The sequence below is a fragment of the Notamacropus eugenii genome, chromosome Y (assembly GCF_028372415.1).
Source record: "Notamacropus eugenii isolate mMacEug1 chromosome Y, mMacEug1.pri_v2, whole genome shotgun sequence".
NCBI classification, from domain to species: domain Eukaryota; kingdom Metazoa; phylum Chordata; class Mammalia; order Diprotodontia; family Macropodidae; genus Notamacropus; species Notamacropus eugenii.
The window spans coordinates 6,038,207-6,054,933 of NC_092880.1; the positions used below are offsets into that span (position 1 = coordinate 6,038,207).

The 16,727-nt window shown below is 35.5% G+C and overlaps 1 pseudogene; it reads right to left on the minus strand.

The window, feature by feature from the left end:
- Nucleotides 1–2,178: 2,178 nt before the first annotated feature.
- LOC140516574 (olfactory receptor 4A47-like) lies at nt 2,179–3,128 on the minus strand (annotated as a pseudogene).
- Nucleotides 3,129–16,727: the final 13,599 nt, after the last annotated feature.

Consider the following 16,727-nt stretch of genomic DNA (forward strand, 5'->3'; position numbering starts at 1 on the left):
ACGCTAACTCAATTGGCAAAAGAGGTTCAAAAAGTCAATGAGGAGAAGAATGCTTTCAAAAGTAGAATTAGCCAAACGGAAAAGGAGGTTCAAAAGCTCACTGAAGAAAATAGTTCTTTCAAAATTAGAGTGGAACAGATGGAGGCTAATGAATTTATGAGAAACCAAGGAGTCACAAAACAAAACCAAAAGAATGAAAAAATGGAAGATGATGTGAAATATCTCATTGGAAAAACAACTGACCTGGAAAATAGATCCAGGAGAGACAATTTAAAAATTATGGGCCTACCTGAAAGCCATGATCAAAAAAGGAGCCAAGACATCATCTTTCATGAAAGTATCAAGGAAAACTGCCCTGAGATTCTAGAACCAGAAGGCAAAATAAGTATTCAACGAATCCATCGACCACTGCCTAAAAGAGATCCAAAAAGAGAAACTCCTAGGAACATTGTGGCCAAATTCCAGAGTTCCCTGGTCAAATAGAAAATATTGCAAGCAGCTAGAAAGAAACAATTCAAGTATTGTGGAAGTATAATCAGGATAACACAAATGTAGCAGCTTCTACATTAAGGGATCGTGGGGCGTGGAATAGGATATTCCAGAAGTCAAAGGAACTAGGACTAAAACCAAGAATCACCTACCCAGCAAAACTGAGTATAATACTTCAGGGGAAAAATTGGTCTTTCAATGAAATAGAGGACTTTCAAGCATTCTTAATGAAAAGACCAGAGCTGAAAAGAAAATTTGACTTTCAAACACCAGAATGAAGAAAAGCATGAAACGGTAAACAGCAAAGAGAAGTCATAAGGGATTTACCAAAGTTGAACTGTTTGCATTCCTACATGGAAAGACAATATTTGTAACTCTTGAAACTTTTCAGTGTCTGGGCAATTGGTGGGATTACACACACACACACACACACACACACACACACACAAACCCACACACACACACATGCAAGCACACAGAGACAGAGAGCACAGGGTGAATTGAATAGGATGGGATCATATTTTAAAAAATGATATTAAGGGGTGAGAGAGAAATATATCGAGAGGAGAAAGGGAAAAATGGAATGGGGCAAACTATCTCTCATAAAAGCGACAAGCAAAAGATTGTTAGTGGAGGGAAAAAGAGGGGAGGTGAGAGAAAAACATGAAGTTTACTCTCATCACATTCCACTAAAGGAAGGAATAAAATGCACACTCATTTTCGTATGAAAACCTATCTTACAATACAGGAAAGTGGGCAAGAAGGGGATAAGTAGGGTGGGGGGGATGATGGAAGGGAGGGCAATGGAGGGAGGGAGCAATTTGAAGTCACCACTCTTGGGGAGGGACAGGATCAAAAGAGAGAATAGAAGCAATGGGGGGGGGCAGGATAGGATGGAGGGAAATATAGTTAGTCTTACTCAACACGACTATTATGGAAGTCATTTGCAAAACTGCACAGATGTGGCCTATATTGAATTGCTTGCCTTCCCAAAGGAAATGGGTGGGGAGGGAGGGATGAACAGAAGTTGGAACTCAAAGTTTTAGGAACAACTATCGAGTACTGTTCTTGCTACTAGGGAGCAAGAAATACAGGTAATGGGGTATAGAAAGTTATCTGGACCTCGAGGACAAAAGAGAAGATATGGACAAGGAAAGAGAGGGATGATAAAAGAGAGGGCACATTGGTGATAGGGGCAATTAGAATTCTTGGTGTTTTAGGGTGGGGGGGACAAATGGGGAGAAAATTTGGAACCCAAAATTTTGTGAAAATGAATGTTATAAATTAAATAAATTTAAAAAAAAAAGAAAAAAAATTTCAACTTTTCTTCCAAATTTATCTCTCTCCATCCTTGCCCTCTGATACCCACTGAAAAGGCAATGTGACATCCATTATGCACATTAAATCATGTAAAATATTTCCATGTAAAACACACTGGAACAAAAGTCAAAAAATAAACCAAAAAGTATACTTCAATCTGTATACAAAAACATTGGTTATCTATTTATGCACTTACAGCATTTTTCATCGTACCATAATGCTCTTAAAGAAATAGTTCCGACAACAAAAAGATAGTTTCTAATGCTGACAGGAAGCTAATTTTTTCTTCGCATATACAGGATCAGCTTACTTAGACTCAAATAAGTTCTAAGAATGTTAAAAATCTTCTATCATTTCTTTTGTGAAACATCATTGCTTGGCCAGGACATCCATTGCCTTATAGCTGGACATCACTTTTCTGTTCCAAAGCTTCCTCATGGCATTTTTCATTTCTCTGTTTCTCAGAGTGTAGATCAAAGGGTTCAGCATAGGAGTGATGATAGTATAGAAGACAGAGATTTATCAATGGGGAAGGTACAGACAGGCCTATCATACATGAAAATACAAGGGACGAAGAAGAAGACAACAACTGTGATGTGGGAGATGCAAGTAGAAAGGACTTTTTGCTGGCCTTCGGAACTTTGGGATTTCAAAGAGTGTAGAATGACCCCACAGGAGATAAGCAAGGGTACAAAGATAACTGTGCAAATTGCTCCCCCATTGGCACCCACTGACATGCCAATTATATAGGTATCTGTACAGGAAAGTTCCAGTAAAGGGTTCATGTCACAGATGAAGTGATCAATGATATTGGGTCCACAGAATGGGAGCCGAACAATGAAAAGCAGCTGTACTAATGAATGCATGAAACCTCCAATCCAGGATACCACCACCAGCAGAACACATACCTGCCATCTCATAATAACTAGGTAATACAAGGGTTTGCAGATGGCTACATAACGATCATAGGCCATAAAAATGAGGAGGAAAACTTCAGCCCCACCAAATAGGTGTTCCAAGAAGAGCTGCACCATGCAAGCTTGGAATGAAATGGTTGCTTTTTCACAAAGCATGTCTAGGGTCATTTTAGGGACAATGACAGTGGAATATGTAGCATCCATAAAAGACAGGATGGCAAGAAAGAAGTACATAGGAGACCTCAAGCTCTTACTTCCAATGACAGTTATAATAATCAGGATATTGCCCACAATAGTTAGCATGTAAATAATTAAGAATACAGAAAAAAGTGTTTTTTGTACCTCAGGATTCTGATTGAACCCCAGGAGGACAAACTCAGTGACATTGTTCCTGTTTTCCATGATTTTTGAAGGAGTGACGGGGGAGAGGAAGAGTAACTGTTTAATGGATATGGCACCCGAATTGTAGTTAGAAGAACTTTGAATTCAGTTTATACATCTACCCCTTTTTATGGACAATCTCATATCTTTTATGGGCATCATTTTCCGTATCAGAACACTGGTCGTAATAGTAAAAACTGAGATTTTGTGGAGTTGGGGAAGGGAGAGAAGAAATGATGCATGTAAATTTTAATCTCTCATATAAAAGTTGGTTAATCTTCTACAGTTTCAGCAGTCAAATTTTTACCTGTAAAGATAATTATGAAACATGAATATTTTGTTGATCCATTTTTATTTCTGTTTCACTGCTCAGTATACCACTTTACATCTGAAAGTATATGAATTAAGCCTTACTCATAGTTTCTCTTCCTTGTAAGGAAGGAATAAGGCATACTTTCTCAAATATTTCCTGTGACAAAATTGATCACTATAATTACACTACATTTCAATCTTTCTTTCTATTTATATTGTTGTCAGTTTAGTGGAGATTGTTTTCCATTTCCTCCCTACTAGACTCTTGCTGAAGTTGAAAAAAAAGAACTCAAATGTTTCTCTAAATTCCAGATATTCGTATTTTCTAATAATCCAGATATGATATGTCATATTTGAGTGTTCCCCAATAAATGGACATCTATAACATTTTTAGTTTTTGCTGCTACAAAAAGTACTTTAATGAATATTTTGTGGTATAAAATTGTTTTACTGGTGTCCTCTGAGGTGACTGCCTGGCGATGAATTTCCTCATTTCCAATGGCATGAGTATTTTAGTTTCTTTTTATAAACACAACCTTTAAAATTTATCTGTTAATGTTCTTCTAAAATTTCCAAGGCACTTCCACTTTAATAACATAATTTCCTCTCACATAAGAAGAAAAATAATTGGTAGTGATTCCAGATGAAGGCACAGAAATGTGAGACTGATTAACGGTCCCCTGATCACCTACGTGAAAAGGTTTGTATTTTTTAAAGTAATTAAGCACTTTCATTAAGTGAACTGTGGGTCATCCAAATGACCCTCTATCACTGAATAGTTAAAAACTAATATCACCTTGTTTCATTCAATCAATTGGGATTTGTCCTATTGTGATAATAATATTTTTTCTCCATAATAGCTTCATTAAAATAAAAAAAATACATCAGAAGAGTATCACTTTAAAGTAAAATTAAAATTGTCATTTTCCCAATACGTTTATCACATCCTAAGATTGAACCTGAGATAAATAAATTCACGTTTAATTTTCTTTTAATTAAAGGTACCTATTTTAGAACTAGAAAATAACAAACATGACATAAAGGTCACAAAAATAATTATTATTGTTATATCGTCATCATCATCATCATCTTCTCGCGTTTATCTAATATTTCAAAGTGGAGGTAAGAAATGGAAAAGATCAAGTATTTTTTTTTTTTTGCTTTTGAGTTTGTCTGAGGCCATTGTCTTATTAATAGCCAAACTCAGATCACTACAACCCTTTTGTGAAATTAGTATCATATGCCACTTTCTCAATATTTTCCTAAGCCTGATTTTTATAGCTTTCTAGTCTATTTGCAAAGATGTCAATTCAAAATGGATAATGCTATAATGTGTCTCATGTATTTTACGTGTCATAATCAGTTGAATCATCCAGTTGGTCATGTGAGAAGAACAGAGATTTCTGTATGTAGTTTACATCTTTATTATGATAATATTATTTTTCCCATTTCCCATTCAGTTTAGGTTAGCATCAACTTTATACTCTGAAGGCAAAATATAGTTTGGGATAGAATCAGAAATACGAGTTACTTGTATAAATATATTACCTGTCCATGAAGGCAACTGCTCCAAGTCCTGGATCCTGATATGTTTTCCGTGATGTTGAGAAACTCCAGATTAGGGTAGTGGAAATGCTACTCACCACTTACTCACCCTGTTGTAACCTAGGAGACATAAAAATTCATGGTGATTCATTTCAGCTTAAAAGGTCTATATGAATCTTATTATTTATTATTGTGCTCCAGTTCTCTCGAATCAGTATATTTGCAAGCAAATAAACTTACTTAGATTGTGAAGTTGACTCCAAGTGGGTCTGTGGACGTTTTTGACCACAAAAGAGAATTTTATCCATATTCAATAAGGTCAGAATCTCATGTCTAAGAGTCATTCTAATACTGTGTTCTTAAAACTCCTTATCCTCTAATTAAATCCTCTGAGGAATCTGCCTAGAGAAGAAGGAAAGTCCATATAGTCCTTCAGTTCAATGTCTCTGGATATGTCTCAGAGCTAATAATCTTAATTGTGGAGTCAAGAAAACAATGAGTCCAAAGGAAAAATCAGAAATATTTTCAAGGGAAATTCCTATTTCATTACAGAGGTAAACCTATTAAAAGGCTTGTGTGGTTTCTTCGATTTTGCACCAAATGTCACCTGCGGGCTCAGGATTCTAGTCTCCTTAATAGCTAATTTGTTACAAAATTTAGAAAAAACATGAAAAATAATGTCTCCATCTCAAACACGAATGCACTAAAATATTTTTTTTTCTGAAGTGTCCTACAGAAAGACAGAAAATTTAATTAGCAACAATACATTTATTAACTTGTAAATTAATTACTACTTCTCACTGGAATGAAATTTATATTGTTCTTAATATTTCTAATGTATCTTATAAGTAAAAAGTTTTCTACCGTATGAATATTAGAGAATGGAGAAAAGACTATATAGATGGAAGAGCAGTAAAATATACTTTTATTTAAGAAGTAAATGGAAAGAGATATAAGGATATTTTTAGTGTTTTATTTTTCTCCAATTACACTTAAATGCAATTTTCAACATTCATTTTAAAATTGAGTTCCAAATTATCTTTCTCCTTCCCTACTCCTCTCATTGAAAAGATGAACAGGGAGTAGAAAGATGGACCTGCTCTAGCTCTATTCCCATAGTCTATAAAATACTTGTAAAAATGACTCTAATCACATTCTAGAGCAGCAGAAGCCACGAAACTACAGAGAAAGAGAGATTTCGAGCCCAACACAGCCTGCAAGGCCAACTGGAAAGGTCTATCTCACTGGGCTGAGAGTGCCACGCAGCTCAGCCTTTGCCACGAGGCACAGATAGGATTGGAGCAGGCATCATGTTGTGGATTCATGGGTAGTAGCTGTGGTTCCCAGATTTCTCAACCTACAAATGCTAAATACAGCTTCAAAAGTCAGTGAGAAAACTATTTCACCATAGGAAACAAGGTCTGTCCATAGCCTTGGTCCCAAGGCGGGGGCAGCCACTGCAGCAACGGGGTAACTTTTTAGAGCCCTGTGCCTAAAGGCCTGGGGGAATTGAGCTGCACATCTGCGTCTCAGGTCTGACTGGTGGTCCTAGGGTGAGAAGGAATGCTGGCATGCTGGAACTTTGGGTGCTTTGGAGAGGATCTTGAGCAGAAAAAGCTTGTGGCTGCTCCTGTACCAGAGCATAGGCCAGGAGAGGCATAAATGCCTCTCCCCTGATTGTGCCAACATGGAGGAAGTGAGAACTTACAGGTCCCTAGAGTATATGCCCCAAGGGACAACGGATTCAAAAGTAAGTAACTGGCTGAAAAAAATGCCCAAAAAGGGGGAAAATAAGATTTACAATCGTAGTGAAAAGGTATTTTCTTCCATCCCTTTAGATGATGAAGAACAAAGTATACCATTAGAGAAAGACAAAAAAGTCAAGGCTTCTACATCGAAAAACTCCAAAAAACATGCCATGATCTCAGGCCATGAAAGAGCTCAAAAAGGATTTTGAAAATCAAGTAAGAAAGATTGAGAAAAATTGGGAAGACAAATGAGAACAATGGAAGGAAATGATGAAAAAGGAGTCAACAGCTGGCTAAAGGAGACCCAAAAAATGCTGAAGAAAATAACACCTTTGAAAACAAACCAGACCAAATGTAAACCGAGGTCAAAAAAGGAAATGAGGATAGGAATGTTTTAAAAATCAGAATAACCAAATGGAAAAGGAGGTTCAAAAAATAACTGAAGAAAACAATTCTTTAAAAACTAAAATGGAGCATATGGAACCTAAGGACTTTATGAGAAACCAAGAAATCACAAAATAAAACCAAAAGAATGAAAAAATGGAACATAATGTGAAATATCTCATTGGAAAAACAACTGATCTGGAAAATAGATCCAGGAGAGACAATTTCCAAATTATAGGATTACTTGAAAACCATGACCAAAATAAGAGCCTAGACATCATCTCTCATGAAATTATCAAGGAAATCTGCCCTGATATTCTAGACTCAGATGGCAAAATAAATATTGAAAGAATCTAAAAATCACCTCCTGAAAGAATACAAAAAGAAAAATCCCTAGGAATATTGCAGTCAAATGGTTGAGTTGACAGGTCAAGGAGAAAATGCTGCAAGCAGCCAGAAAGAAACAATTCAAGCACTGTGGAAATACAATCAGGATAACACAAGATCTAGCAGCTTCTGCATCAGCTCAATTAGAAGGACCTATTCCAATTAACAGGAAGAGCACATAGCACACATAACAGTGCGTCCCTGACAGAACAGGGTCAAGCAGCAAAGCCCCAGGGCATTCTGAGGCAGCTGCAGCATGGCGAAATCTCAGAGGAAAATAATCCATGATGGAAGTCCAACATAATTGAGCGAGTGAGAGCCACAGTGCCCCAGGTATCTACAACAGGTGCTTCTGAGAATATCAGCCCTCAGATTAAATGCCTGTAAGTCACCTACTCGAAATTCGGGGAGCCAAAATGACGCAGTGGTCAGCAAATGTTCTCTCCAGCTCCCCTTGGTGACTTTGAAAGAACCATAAAATATTTCCTCAGAAAAATCTTGGAACAGTGGGGTCCGCAGTAGGGGCAAACAGTCTAGTAGCATGTGAGGCTAGCAACATCGCTAAGGGGGATTCCTCTTAATGTGGCAGAGGGCCAAAGTTGTCTCAGACAGCCCCACATCAAGAAAATGAGAGGAGATTCAGAGCCCCAGGGAGTGGAATTTCACAACCACCAACGCCAGGAAACCAGGCGTGCCTCAGCACCCCAGGGGAAATGGGAAAACAGTAGAGGAGCCAGGATCACCAGCCGCTCAGCTTGCCTTTGCTGTAACTCAGCTGCGGAGACCTCCAGTGACAAGATCACCCCTCCCCCACATTTAAAAAGCTAGCTACAGGGAAAATTCAGGGAAACACAAGAAGAATTCACCTGGCCTCTGCTTTTTCACACCAGCAAGCTCAGCACCACATTCTTTAGCTTGTAGCTGAAAGAATCAGAGGTCACAACACAGAAAACCTCATCATCATGAGTAAGAAGCAAAGCAGGAAAGAAAAGACAATATAATTTTTCTATGGGGCCAAGAACCAAAACACGAATACCAAAGAGGTCAGCCTTGAGACTGTACTCCCATCTGAAACTTCAGAAGGAACTGTGAACTGGTTTCATGCACAAGAGTTGAGGAAGGAAATACAAGAAAACTGGCCAATGATTTTAAAAGTATGGAAGAAGAATTCACTGAGGAGAACAGCTCTTTCAGAAGGAAAATTGGATAAATGGAAAAGGAAGTACAAAAACTAACGGGAGAAAATAATTCCTTAAAAGGAATAACTGGACATGGAAAATGTGATACAAAAGTAAACTAAAGGCAACAATTTGATAAAAATTAGAATTGGGCAAGTAGAAGGGAATGACTCTATGAAACATCAAGAATCAGTGAAACAAATTTTAAAGAATGAAAAGATAGAACAAAATGTAAAATATCATTGGAAAAACAATGGAAAATAATTCCAGGAAAGGAAATCTAAGAATTTTTGACTTAACAGAAAGCCATGATGAAAGAAAAGAATCTGGACAATATCTTCCAAGAAACCATCAAGGAATACTGCCCAGAAGTCCTGGATCCAGAGGGCAAAAGAACCATCAAAAAATCCACCATTCACCTCTAGAAAGGGATCCAAAACTACAAACACTAAGGAATATCGTTACGAAATTCCAGAACTATCAAGTGAACGATAAAATATTACAAGCAGTCAGAAAGGAACCATTCAAATATCGAGGAGCTATAGTCAGTATCACACAGGAACTTGTGGCTTCCGCATTAAAAGATTGAAGGAATTGGAATACGATATTCCCTAAGGAAAAGGAGCTGGAACTACAACCAAGGATCACTTACCTAGCAAAGTTGAGCGTAATATTTCAGGCCAGGAGATGGACATTCAATGAAATAAGGAATTTCCAGACCTTCCTGACAAAAAGGTGAGAAGTCAATAGAAAATTTGAACTTCAAATGCAGGTCTCAAAGAGAGGCATAAAAAAGGGAAAAGAAAAATTGGTTACTCAATAGGAGCAAACTGTTAACTTTCCTATAAGGGATGATGACACTTGTTAATCTTGAGTACTGTATATCTGTTGCGAAATATAAAAGGAATATACATAGATAGAGGGAGCATGTATAAAGTAAATTATGTGACTACAGAAATGTGATTTAACGGTGCAAAGGGACTGTAACAGGAGATGGGAAAAGGAGGAAGCAGACAATGGTAAATTACAGCAGAGAAAGAGGCAAAAAATTATATTAAAGTAGAGGGAAAGAGGGGAAGGTAATGAGAATTGTTTGAGAGGAACTTTCATCTTATTTGTTTCAAGGAGGGAACAATAAAATAATGAAGTATATAAATCTAATTAGCTCTACAGGCAGTAGGAGGGGAAGGAGGAAAGGAATGGGAGTGGAGGCTAAAAGGGAGGGAAAAAGTAGGAAAAGTAAAGAGGAGTGAAAGGGAAGGGAGTTGAAAGAACGAAGGAAATACTGAGAGAGAAGGTCGTCAAATTTTCAAACTCAGTTGTGGAGGGAAAGGGAGAAGGGAGAACTAAATGCACAAACGGTGGGAAAGAGGGTGGAGGGAAAGACACAGACAGTAACCATGACTGTGAAAGTGAATGGGAAGAACTCTCCCACAAAACGGAGATGAATAACAGAATGGATTAAAAATCATAATCCAACAATATGTTCTATACAAGAAACACATTTGAAACGGGGGTAGGGGGGATACACACAGGGTAAAGGTAAAAAAAAAAAAAACAGGGGTAGCAAACCTAATCTCAGACCAAGAAAAAGCATAAATAGATCTAATCAAAACAAATAAGGAAGGAAATTACATCCTACTAAAAGGCACCATAAACAACGAAGCAATGTCATTAGTAAACATATATTCTCCAAGTGGAATAACATCCAAATACTTAGAGGAGAAGGTAAGGGAGTTACATGAAGAAATAGACAGAAAAACTGTACTCGTGAAAGACCTCAAAATACCCCTCTCTGAATTTCATAAACCTAACCTTAAAATAAAGAGGAACGAAGTTAAGGAGGTGAATACAACTCTGGATAAGGTAGATATGATAGATCTCTGGAGAAACTTGAACGAGGATAGAAAGGAATATGCTTTTGTCTCAGGGGCATATGGTACATATACAAAAACTGACCAAGTACTAGTACATAAAAACTTCATAATACAGTGCAGAATGACAGAGGTGGTCAATGCATCCCTCTGATATCATAATGCAGATAATTATATGTAATAAAAGGCCATGGAAAGACACATCAAAAATTAATTGGAAATTAAATAATATAATCCTAAAGAACGAGTGGGTTAAATATCAAATTATAAAAATAGTTAAGAACTTCATTCAAGAGAATGACAATAATGAGACAACCTGTGTATCTTTGAATGCCTACATGAACAAAATAGAGAAAGAGGTGATCAATGAATTGGGCATGCAGCTGAAAAAGTTAGAAAAACAAAAAATTGAAAATCCACAAGTAAATAACAAATTGGAAATACTGAAAACCAAAGGAGAGATTAATAAAATTGAAACTAAGAAAATTATTGAACTAATAAGTAAAACTCAGGGATGGTTTAATGAAAAAAAAACAGGCAAAGAAGAAACTACGTTATCACTCTTTGCAGGTGATATGATGACATAGTTAGAGAATACCAGAGATTCAAGTAAAAAAAAACTACTTGAAATAATAAGCAACTTGGGCAAAACTGCAGGTTACAAAATTAACCCACACAAATCTTCTGCATTTCTATACATTACTCACAAAGTCTAACAGCAAGAGAGAGAAAGAGAAATTTCATTTAAAGATAGAGTAGACACTATAAAATATTTGGGAGTCTACCTGCCAAAACAAATCCAGGGACTATATGAACACAACTACAAAATACTTTTCATGAAAATAAAGTCACATCTAAGTAAGTGGAAAAACATTAGTTGCTCATGTGTAGGCCCAGCCAATATAATAAAAATAACACTTCTACCTAAATTAATTTACTTATTCAGTGCCATACCAATCAAATGATTAGATAGTTATTTTCTAGAACTAGTACAAATAGTATCAAAATTCATCTGGAAGATCAAAAAGTCCAGAATATCAAGGAAACTAATGAAAAAGAAATGTTAGGGAAGGTAGCCTAGCTCTACCAGGTCTCAAATTGTATTATAAAGCAGCAGTTATCAAAACCACTTCGTACTGACTAAAATAAAAACAGAAGTGTAGACCAATGGAATAGGGTAGGTACTTAAGACACAGTAACGATGAATATAGCAATCTACTTTTTGCTAACCAAAAAAACCTCAGTTTCTGGGATAAGAACTCACTGTTTGACAAAAATTGCTGGGAAAATTGATAACAGTGTGGTGAAAACCAGGCATAGATAAATGCCTGACACCGTACACAAGAATGATGTCCAAATGACAAATGATCTAGGTATAAAGATTGGTAGTATTAACAAATTAGTGGAGTACGGTATAGTGTATTTATCAGACTATGAAGGAGGGAAGAATTTTTGACTTAAGAAGACATAGAAAGTATTACGAAGTTCAAAATGGATAATTTTGATTGCATTAAACTGAAAAGTTTTTGCACAACCAAACCCAATGCAATTAAGTTAGGAGGGAAGCAGAAATCTGGGAAAGAATTTTTGGAACAAGTGTCTGTGATAAAGGCCTCATTTATAAAATACATAGAGAACTGAGTCAAATGTACAAGAACACAAGTCCTTTACCAGTTGATAAATGGTCAAAGGGTATGAACATGCAGTTTTTGGAAGAAAAAACTAAAGTAAAGGAACTAAAGTTATATGAACAAATGCTCTACATTACTATTGATTGGAGAGATGCAAATCAAAACAACTCTGAGATACCACATCACACCTATAAGACTGGCTAACATGACAAAACAAGAAGACGATAAATGTTGGAAAAAATGTAGGAGAGTTGTTATACTAATTCATTGTTGGTGGAGCTGTGAGCTGATCCAATCATTTTGCAGAGCAATTGGAGACTATGCCCAAAGTGCTACAAAATGTGCATACCCTTTGATCTAATAATACCACTTCTAGGACTGTATTCCCAAGAGATCGCAAAATGGAAAAGGTCCCCGCAAGTACTGAAATATTTATAGCAGCACTCTTCGTAGTGGCCAAAAACTGGAAATCCAGGGGATGTCCATCAATTGCGGAATGGCTGAATAAATTGCAGTGTGTGTTTGTCCTTGGTTGCCAAAGAAGACCATGCCATCAGAGAAATAATGGCACGACTTGCACTTGACTTAGTTTTGAGTGAGGGACGGCTGTGCATATCACCAGCCTAACTTCTCCTCCAGAGCCATCTGAATCCAGTGACCTGATATTCATCAGGATAAATATGACCCAGGATGAGGCAATTTGGGTTAAGTGACTTCCTCAAGGTCACACATCTAGTGAGTGTCAAGTGTCTGAGTGTGACATTTGATTTCAGGTCCTCCTGATTCCTACACTGGTGCTCTACCCCTGCATCACCTAATTGACTCCTAATTGTGGTATATGAATATAATGGAATAATATTTTGCTATGAGAAATGATGAAGGGGGGGAGAAAGGGAGGAAGGAGTGGTAGGTAGGGAAAAAAATCTAAGTTGTGTGAAAGTGATTGTAGAGCACTGAAAATAAAATAATAATTCTTAGTATCCTTATAAAAAGAAGAAAATGTGGTTATGAAACTTCTATTAATGGAAGGCACTGGTTAGAAGCAAAACAGATGTTAGAAGAGGGACAGGACAAAAAGAAAGAAAAATATTGACAGAAGAAAATCGAAGGGAAGGAAATACAGTTAGTTATCATCACTGTGAGTGTAAATGAGTTCAACTCACCTATAAAACAGAAACTGGTAGAAAAAAATATCTAGCAACGTGTTTGCTAATATGTGTGTATAGTAAGAAAAATACTTAAAACAGAAAGGCACACATTGAGTTAAAATAATTGACTGGGATCAGAATGCATCATGCTTCAGCTGAAGTAAAAACAAAAGGCAGAGGTAACAATCTTGATTTCAGGCAAAATAAAAGCAAAGTGGGCCTGTTTAAAAGACACAAAGAGAGGAAATACATCTTGCTTAAAGGCACCATAAAGAATGCTGCGATATCAAGAGTAAGCATATATGTGCCAAATGGCATAGTATTCCAGTTTTTAAAGGAAAAATTAAATTAATAACAGGAGAAAATACAGTAAAACTATATTGGGGTGAGGAAGTCTCAGCTTTCCTTTCTGAGAGCTAGATATATATATAGCCATAAAGTAAATGTGAAAGAAATTAAGGAGAGCAATCGAGTCTTACAACAGTTAGATATGAAAAACCTCAGCAGAAAATTGAATGGGAATAGAAACTAATGCATTTTTCCTTCACGTATATGCGGCACTTGTATAGAAACTGAACGTGTATTAGGGTATAAAAACATGACAACCAAATATAGAAAAACCTTAATATTCAATGTATCTTTTCAGACAGTAATGCAATGAATATTACATTCAATAAAATGCTATGGAAATATAGCTTAAAGTTAATTTGAAACTAAATAAACTAACGTTAAAAATGTGTGTGTCAAAGGCAGAATCGCAGAATTAATCAACAATTTAATTCAGTAGAATGAAGACAATCAGGTAACACTCTTAAACTTGTGCATTGTAGACAGAGTAGTATTTAGCAAAAAATGTACCTCTAAATGCATACAAATACAAAGGAAAGAAAGATAAGATCAATGAATGGTGCATGCAACTAAAAATAAAACTTGGAAAAGAACAAATTAAAAGTTCCCTATTCAATACCAAAATTGATTTCCATTTTCATGATTCCTGAAAATCAAAGAAGAGATGAATATAACTCAAAGTTAAAAAGTAATTGAATTGATAAATAAAACTAGGATCTGGTTTTTAACACGGCTAGGTAGAGCAATGGATAGATTGGTGGGCCTGTTGTCAAGAGCATCTGAATTCAAATCCGACTTCAAACACGAACTTGCTTTGTGATCCTGGGCAAGTGTGGTTGCCTCAGTTTCTTCAAATCTAAAATTGGGAATCTGGAATAAATGGTAAACTACTCCAGTATGTTTACCAAGAAATTTCATTAAAAATGGGGCCTTGAAGAGTCACATACGACTAAAAAGAGTTGAGTATCAAAAACAAAAGTGGCTGCTTTTATGAACCAATAAAGTAACTAAAACATTGGTTGATTTAAGTAAGAAAGAAATAAGAAAAACAAAGTGCAAATACGAAAAAATGAAAAAGTGAATGTTCTACTACTGAAAATGAATCTAAAGTATCTGTTAGGAGTTATTTTTTCCCAATTACATGCTGCTAAATCTTACAGTATAAGTGAGATGGATAAAAATTTAGAATAAATAAAAACTTACCAGATTAACAGAAGAGGAAATAGAAAACATAAATAACCTTGTCTTAAACCAATAAAAAAAATAATAGACCATAAATAGTCTTTCTAAGAAAAATGTCCAAGATCAAAATGGATTTGCAAGTGAATTCTACTAAATATTTAAAGAACAATTTATCACAATGCCTTTTAAGCAATTTGAAAAAAACAGGTAAAGTGTCATAGAAATTACTTTTTATGACTAAATGCCATTTTGATACCTAAAAGTAGATAAAACAAAACCAGAGGAAGAAAACGAAGCACCTATTTTTAATAAGCATAGATACAAAATTACGTAAAATATGAGCAAAAAGATTACAGTAATATCCTACAGTGATCATGTACTATGACCAGATGGGATTTATATAAGGAATTCAGAGCTGGTTAAATATTCATTAAAAAACTGTAAGCATAGTTGATCACGTCAATATAAAAAACAAAAAAAAAAATCCCATTGCACCAAAATATGCAAAAAAAAACTTTTCACAAGATACAATGTCCATTCACAAAAAAATGGAACTTTTTTCAAGTTCATAAGTAGTATCTATTTAAAAGCAAGAACAAACATAATCCAAATTAAATCAGAGGCCTTCCCAAAAAATCAGAGGTGCAAGAAGGACATCTATTACCTAAAATTGTGGACTGCAACAGTAAGGTAAGAAAAATAAATTGAAGAAATAAAAGTAGGCAATATAGAAACGAAACTATCACTCTGCAGATGACATGATGATATACATACAGTATCCTGGAAAATCAATTAAAAATTGAAAAAAAAGATCACTTTCGGCAAAGTTGGAATATACAAGATAAAACTGCAAAAATCACTAGTCTTTCCATATACTACCAACAAAACTCGGCAGTAAATGATAAAAAGAAAAAATGCCATTTAAAATAATTGCAGTCAATATTAAATACCTGGGTTCTGTCTGCAAAGACAAATACAGGCAATATTCAGCACAATTCCAAAAAAAAAATATCATAAAGATAAGACAGATCTAAAGAGATAGAGAAATACTTATATGGCTCATATGTAGGCTAAGTCAAAACAATAAAAAAGTTGTGATATTTTTAAAAGTTAATTTCCTTGTTCAATGCTATAGCAATTGACTCCTAAGGAATCACTTTATTGTCCTAGAAAAAACAGGATAATTCTTCTGCCAGAGCAAAAGGAGACGAATGTCAAAGTATTTGATGAAAAAATGAGAAGGAAAGCAATTTAGAATGACGAGATTTCAAAGTACATTAGAAAATGTTAATCATGAAAACAAGCTGATAATTTCCTAAAAATAGAGTGGTAAACCGTTTGAATACATTAAGTACGTAATACACAGCAGTAAATGACTACAATAATTTAATGTTTCATAAAGACTAGGATCCAAATTTTGAAGTAAATATTCACAATTTGACAAAATTTGGGAGGAACTAGTCATAGATTGTCATTTCACACGTTTGAAATGATAAATTAAAAATGAGAGAATGATTTAGATATAAAAGGTGGTAGCATAACAATTTGTGGAGGCATGAAACAAGGTACCTGTCAGATCTATGAACAAGGGAAATGTTAATGATGAATGAACAGAACAAGAGGATCAGTGGAAGAAAAATGAATAATTTTGAACATATAAAGTTGAGAAGAAATCCAAAAACAAAGTTAGTGCAGTCAAAGGTAGAAGGAAAACGTTAAAATGAGAGAAAAAAACAGAAAATTTTTCTAAGGCTATATTTTTCAAACAAGTAGGAAAGTTAGCAAAATTTATAAAAAATGTTATTACCGACTTGATAAATGGTCACATGGTATACAACGTTTTTCGGAAGACAGGCCTGAAAGGTGGTTTTCAGTAGAAGAAA